Genomic DNA, 7,533 nt, shown 5'->3' on the forward strand with positions numbered 1-7,533 from the left:
AAAGTCAGTCAGCACTGGTGCTGCTACACATGCCAAGAGGGACTGTCAGACAAGTCAGTTTACTAACCTGTTATAATTTGGACTAATGACGTCTTTCCCGCGCCGTCAAGTCCAACCAATAACAACGTGACTTTCCTCTTTTGAAGCAAACTAAAAAATAAAATAAAAACGTTATGTACAGTACCGGTCAAAAGTTTGGACACAATTTTACCATGTGTCCAAACTTTTGACTGGTACTGTATATATAATCAGAATCGTGTTTAATCGCCAAGTAAGTGGTCACAAACAAGGAATTTACTTTGGTGGGCAGGTGCATACAGTGAACATTTAAACATAATGAAAAAAAAAAAAAAATGTACAACAAAATAAAATACTAGGGCTAAACAATATGATATAAATATAGCCTAATAACAATACATAATGAAATTATGAAATACGTTTGGGACCTATTATCGACCAAACTTTTCCCGACCCCATATTATTGATCAAGACCGTTTCTTCTGAACAGCACAAGGTCAGACTGGACACTGAAATTCTTGGGACAAGACAACGCAAAGTACTAAGAGCATAGATTACATCTATGATAAGCTAAAATAAAATAAAAAACACTGAACAAACATGACAACATCCTCCTTAATACCTGTGAGGAGGTAAACAGCTGGACCCAGTTCCCATCGTGCTAATCGTAGATCAAGCAGCTTGCCGGAGAAGGTTGTAGAGGATCTTAGTGTTCCACCGATGAATCGTCTATCAGAAAATTCAGTCGAATTCCAAAACAATAGTGAGCTCCATAGATAGATATATCTATGGTGAGCTCCGCCGCTGGGAACTGCCATAATTTATAGAGTTGAGAGCCATTATGACGAAATAGAACACGTAGATTCAGACTGGTGACTCGGGACAGGCTTGTTGCTAAACAACCTTTATGACGTCATAGTAAATGGGCTTGTTTTGACGGGACCAGGACAAGCGTGGTTTCCCTGCTGGCAGCAGTCGCGGAGCCAGAGGAGTGGCCGGGGTGGCACTGGACCCCCCTGACATCGGACTGGCCCCCCCAGGTGCCACCCCAAATGTAATTCGCTATCCCTGGCAATTGGATGCTGATTGACATTTAATTTATCTTGTTAAAAGAAGCGTTTCTTTTGACAGCGCATTTTTTCAATCGAGGTTATTTCCACAGTTTACCAGTCAGTCACAAATCACTATGTCTGCGTCTGATACAGCGCCAGCGACGGAAGACAAGAGCATCATATTACAGTTAAGGTTTAGCATTGGGGTTGAGGCTTCCTGAACAAAATGTTATGAAGTTGAGTTGCTGGGCTGCAGAGCCACAGGTAAAGATGCATATTGGCAATTTGGTTCCATAACAGATTCAGATAAGACAAATCTGTCTGTTTTTGTTTAGCACTTAGCACTACCTTAGTAGCTAACAGCGCAGTTGTCGTAGATACTTTGGTTTTAATTATTGTTGATTCAATTTCGTTTTTTTCATTACAGTATCATTTAGCCATTTGAAATATATTGTAATGACCTGGCTAGGTCAGAAAGGAACAATCGTCCAGGCATAAGATGAAGTTCCCGAATTGACGTTTAGTATTAAACCACACGGTCAGGGGCGCCGCCAGGAATTTTGGGCCCCATGAGAAAAAAATCCAATTGGGCCACCTCTGGGACCCAAGTGTCCCATCAAAAGCTTTACATTACTCTAATTAAAGGCTTGCAACTGTCTTGCTTCTTGTAGTTCAATACGAGTACTAGCACAATATTTACTGCTGGTGATTTGTACACGCAAGTCTGCATGTGTACATCATCATTATCATCTCTGCAGGCCAGTTGTCACGAGACACTTTGATCCTTGGAAGGTATGAACGAGGAGACCAAGGCAGGTGAAGTGTAGACTTTACTTATAATCCGTAGTACATTTACACAATACAATAGTTGTTTAGGATACCTAGAATAGCGATAGCGTAGCACAAAGACAATTACCCACAACTAGAGTTACCACCCGTCCCTATAGCCTTTGTGTAGCTCGCTCTCATTAGAATCTAGGCCTACTGTACTGCTTTAGCCAAACTAACCCATAACCTATCTGGTATTTGTTCAGTATAATAAAATGTTCCTAAATAAATCATTGTGTATAATACTCACGTATCTCTCAAGTTATCTGATCTGCTCTACTTTCATAGAATTCACTACTTAAGATTAGACTGATTATTACAAAGGCTATTATTCAATAAAGGTTTCCCCAGTCCCCTTTGAACAAATCCTGGGGTGGTGTCGCGTTAACTAAATACTTTATTTATTAAGTATTCCTAATCTTAAACGTGTATACCCCGCTACAATGTTCACATTTGAAACTTGTGTTTACATGTTAAACCTTTTAAAATGCTTGGTTGAGTATGTTTGTGTTTTTTGATAGTAAAAAAGCTATAATTTTTCAAATCGGATTTTGTGTGTTTTTGGGTCCAGTATTGAAACAGTATGTCAAAGTGAAAGACTAATTGTAATGTCATATAGGTGATGTTGTCCTGAACAAAAAGATACCAAACATTGGTATGGAAAAAAAAAGAAGTAATATATAAAGGCTAAAAGGTAGTCTACCCAAAATAGCACAAGACTCCGAAGGGTTGATTTGCATTTTAATGAGTGGCTCTGTTTAAGAGTGTGTTCCTAATGGGAGCCAAAAGTCTGTCAGATTGAGAGATCAAATACTTATTTCTACAACAATCCATAGTCCATGTCGCCTCTGCAATAAAGAGGAGTATTTGTCTCGTACCGATTTGTGGAAGTTCTGTGTGCCCAGAGAAATTATGCTGTTTTCATTTCCTGTGAAGAAGAGACGGAGGGAAAAAGAGAAGGTCAAATTAAAGGAGAGATAGCAGATGGAAGAACATGATGTTGTCTGTTCTGACATACAGTGTGAAAGCATTGGTAAATTGGGCAGTAAAAGATTGTTTTGGTCTTGGTTGAGCTTGTGTGTTTAAATAAGTTCAAGCATTTTAAAATGTTGTTTACACTATGACTTGTGTCAAAGCAACAAGAAATGTGTTAATTTTATAGCCAACAAAGACGGATGTTGTGCTAACTGTATCAAGTGTTTAGGGAACTTGTTAAAAGTATTGAAAAAATGGTCAATTGTAAAATACTGTAACAGATAATGGGGGTTGGGAACGTTGGAGAGTTTGATTGGTCGATAATAGGTCCCAAATGTGTTTTAATTTCATTATTTCTTGTTATTATATTACATAAGGTTTTTCTTTTATACATTGTTTAGGTTGCTTCCAAAGAGGAAAGTGACTTTGTTATTGGTTGGACTTGACCGAACGAGAAAGACGTCATTAGTCTAGAGGATTAGGTTTCTCCTGCAGGTCGCACACCAGCAGAGCTGCTTTCTGCTGGTGTGTCTGAGGCAGAGCTGACTCTGGCAGACTACCAGGTGACCCTGCTGGACCTGCCCAGGGCTTCTGCTCTCAGGACCCTCTGGGCAGATTATTATCACAGGTGCCATGGCCTGGTGTTTGTGGTGGACTCAATTATAGTTGGCTTATGGAGAACAGAACTCTTCTGGGATACACTCCTACACCCTCATATGACCGGGAAACCTGTTCTCCTGTGAGTATGCTAGTAAAGCACACTTGTGTTTTGACCACAAATACAAAAAACATCCACTCAGGTGAAGAATCCGATCGAGGAGCTGACGAGCCTTGAGGAGAATCTGATGAAGTCTTCGAAGGAGATCAAAGCCTTGCAGGAGGTGCACCAACAGACTCTAGGTGACCTTCAGAGAAGGACAAAGTCAACACAATCTCGCGCACTCTACTGCGACAGGTCTCTCCAGATTACCAGGTCCTCTGTGAACGTGTTCAGGAGGACACAGAACACATCAGGGCCATGGATGAGGAGATGAGACTTGTGAAGATGTGAGCAGTAATAAAGGGGATGAAGGATAGGGGAGACTACAGGATGAATAATGAACTATCATAGTGTTTGCTATAAGTAAGGAGGAAGTAAGAGACAAGTGAGAGAAGATAGATAGTGTGGTAGAAATGACATTTGTTTACATTTGGACAGCTGCGATGTTGCTGAGGGGTCCAAGTTCAAATCTGTAGCAACCGCGATGATGGAGAAGCAGGGAGGGTGGACGGAGGAGACCAGAGGAGACATGTCAATATGGACAACTCACACTCCCTGGCACCCTAATGACTGACCATGTCACTCCCCAAAGATGTCCCATAATCAGGCACACAACCATTGACACGGAAGACGACGATACACCAGAGGATTCTGTGGACCGAAGCGTGAAGATCACCCTGACCCAGGAGGGAGACACACTCCTGGACAGAACCAGTGAGAGACCCTGAGGTCCAAACACAAGTCTGCTTTACTAGCATACTCACAGAAGAACAGACTTCCCAGTCACACGATCCCCCATTTTGTTGGTTTGTCCTTCATATATTGGGGTCATGCCAGTTTTTGGTTTAGTTGCCACCATCCTCTCATCGACTGCTAGTTCCTTCCTTGGGTGGTAATGCATGGCAGACTTTCCGAATGTCATCCATCAGAGGTTGGACTCTAAACAGCTTGTCGTACTGTGGTGTTCCCTTCTTCTGATCATTTCTGACATCCTCCTCTGCAGGGCTTGACATAAAATATTTTGCTCACCAGCCACTGGCTAGTGGTTTTCCAAAGTTACTAGCCACTCAGCAATTTCATTAGCCACAATTTTGTTGTTGGTAAATTATGTTTTATGTGATAAAGATGATTACGGTTTGCTACAATTTACTTGAAGAACTAGTTTTACATTCCTTTCAAATGTAAATGACCATTGTAAACACCTAAATCAAGACTACATAAAATGTAGGCTATATGTACAGTCACCAAATTTTCAGCTCTTATAAGTGTGTAAAGCTCCTTAACATATGCAACTGATTAAGACAAAGACAAAAAGAGTAGCTTATTGCATATAATTGTAGCGAACCAGCCGTCTTCGTCTGTTTCGTCGCAATGCTTTTGACATGGCCAACGGAAATGTCATGGTGCTTTATTGTTTCCACTTTTAAATTGCTTGTCCCAACTACAAGAGAGACCCTCTTAACCTTTTCACTCCCGTAGAGCTACGTCCTACAATCAGTGCAATACATTATGCTCTTGGCTGGATCACTTTCTCCCTCCCGATCCGATGCCAGCTGAAGCCACTAGTGATGTGGCGTTCGTGAACGATTCGTTCATTTTGAACGAATCCTTACAAGGACTCGAGAGTAACGAGTCCTCTCAAAGAGTGATTCATTCATTTTCTCGTGGCCGCGCATCTGGACTGTTGCATATGCTCGTCCAAGTAAACATAAATGATTCGTTAATTTCCAGACTCGGTCTTCGGGTATGAGTATTTGGATCATTTTTCACGTGACCTGCATAGGCTCTGTAGTGGTAGCTAGAGGAAACGAACGATTCGTTCATTTCCCGACTCGGTCTGTCTACGAGTCTTTGGATCCTTTTTTCACGTGACCCCCATTGTATTTTTTAGTAGAGGAAACTATTTCCTCATTCCCTTTCGCGTGGCCGCTGTTTTAGTAAGACGTGAATGATATTCGCTCAAGTCATCATACTGACTGGTTTTGTTATTTTCACTTTACATTTACACTTACAGTTTAGTGCAGTGTAATTGTTTGCCGTGATAATTAAATGCTAGTGTGATAATAAATGACCAAATCATACAAACTGTGATGATACATTATTTAATGCAGGAATTTCTTTTAAAATAGTATCTGCTGGTGCACATGTCATGCACTAACCTACATGAGAATATGATACGTGTTTGCAGTGGACGGATAGCCCCCCCCTCCCTTTGAAATGAACGAATGACTCGAAAAAAGATTAGTTCATTTTACTGAACGAGATTCAAAGAACCGAATCAGTAAAATGATCCGAACTTCCCATCACTATTGAGAATAAAAATGGTGGCCAAGCCTCTGCAATTCTCTCCTCTCTTGCGATTGGTTGTCAGATTAAACCAATCACAAACATTTCTGCCCTCAGGACACCGTTGAGTAAAGAAAATTCCCACGAGACCTTTATAACGGCTAGAGGATTACATGGATAATATAAATAGTTTGATTTAAAAAGACCAAAAAGGTCGAGGAGGACAGCCTTTGAGAGAAAGCGATTCCCCATTGATCTGTCGCATCAGAATTTTGATTTGTGTCATGAAGTCTTGAAATTTGAGTGAGAATGCGTCGCCCGCATAGTCTTAGGCGGCAGCCATGTCTTGGTCCCCCGTTACACTTGTTTTGACATTAGCCTCAGAGTCAGACTCGGGTCGCTCACTGGCAGTGTGTTCACAATGTTATATTTCACTATTTCTACACCAAAAAAGTAAGGGAGGACCGCTTTTTGTAGATACAAGCCTTCTGAAGATAGCCAGAATATCGGATTTCTTTCACCCATCCAGCCACAGCATTGATAAGCATCCGTACTCCAGAAAGCCTTCAAGCTATCCCCACTTTATGGGGAGGGATTATGCACAATATAAATGTTCATAGCTTTATCATGGAATGCCAATTGGGGCAAGCCTATGAATTGGCTGTCCTAAAAGTTGCTAAATGACGTCATCGCCTAATTTGCATAATTGTCACGGCCACTGTGTGGGAGAGAGGAATAGCATTGTTGGAGAGACAAAAAGTAAAAACACCCTAAATATGTTTGGAACTACAAATGAATTTTCTTCTGTTGATTGTTGAGGTTTTGGGGGTATTTTGGCATTGACAAAGGCCATCAAATCTCTAAATAACTTAATGACTTTAACATGGTAAATTGTAGGCTGGTGAATAAAAAAACATGTTTAACAAGTCCCATTTACTTCAGCAGTCGAAGATTAAATGGGTCAACGCAAAAATGCTGCCAGTGAGCTATGTAATCAAAGTTCATTTATTTGAACTTTGACCTTGGTGATACACCTGTGCTGCACTTTGCTTCTGCGCCCTACCTTGTGGTGAACAAAGAAAACAGAACTGTCTTCGTAGTAATGATCAAATAATACATTTTCAAGAGAAGATCAGTCATTTATTTGAGATAATAAATGTCAAATGCTACATGTTTCTAGTTTAGTGTCTGTTGACTTCATATTTAACATGATTTTACAAGAGAAGCTATGACACCACACATACTAACAGGAATACCAAGTTTCATAGTTTCTCACTACAGATTTATTTGTCTTAGTAACATTCAACTGGATTTCGTATTTCAGTGTTTCCCCCTTATCAATGTCAACACGACCAAAACAGTAACGTGAGTGCAGACATCCAAACATGTTAACCAACAAACTGATGTTTCTATCTCAAGGCAGCCCTGTCTGGTGATTTATTCAGCGTTTATTTAACCAGGGAGAAAAAAAACAGAAAAAACATTGAAATAATTATTTGTTTCAAAGGGGTCTCGGGTTGGAAAAACAAAATTCACGGCAGTCTGGGGTCTCTAACAGTGATAGGGCGGTGACGACGGTGTTCTGTTCTCACCACACCGCGTTGTGGCAGCACT

The sequence above is a fragment of the Osmerus mordax genome, chromosome 3 (genome assembly GCF_038355195.1).
Source record: "Osmerus mordax isolate fOsmMor3 chromosome 3, fOsmMor3.pri, whole genome shotgun sequence".
NCBI lineage: Eukaryota > Metazoa > Chordata > Actinopteri > Osmeriformes > Osmeridae > Osmerus > Osmerus mordax.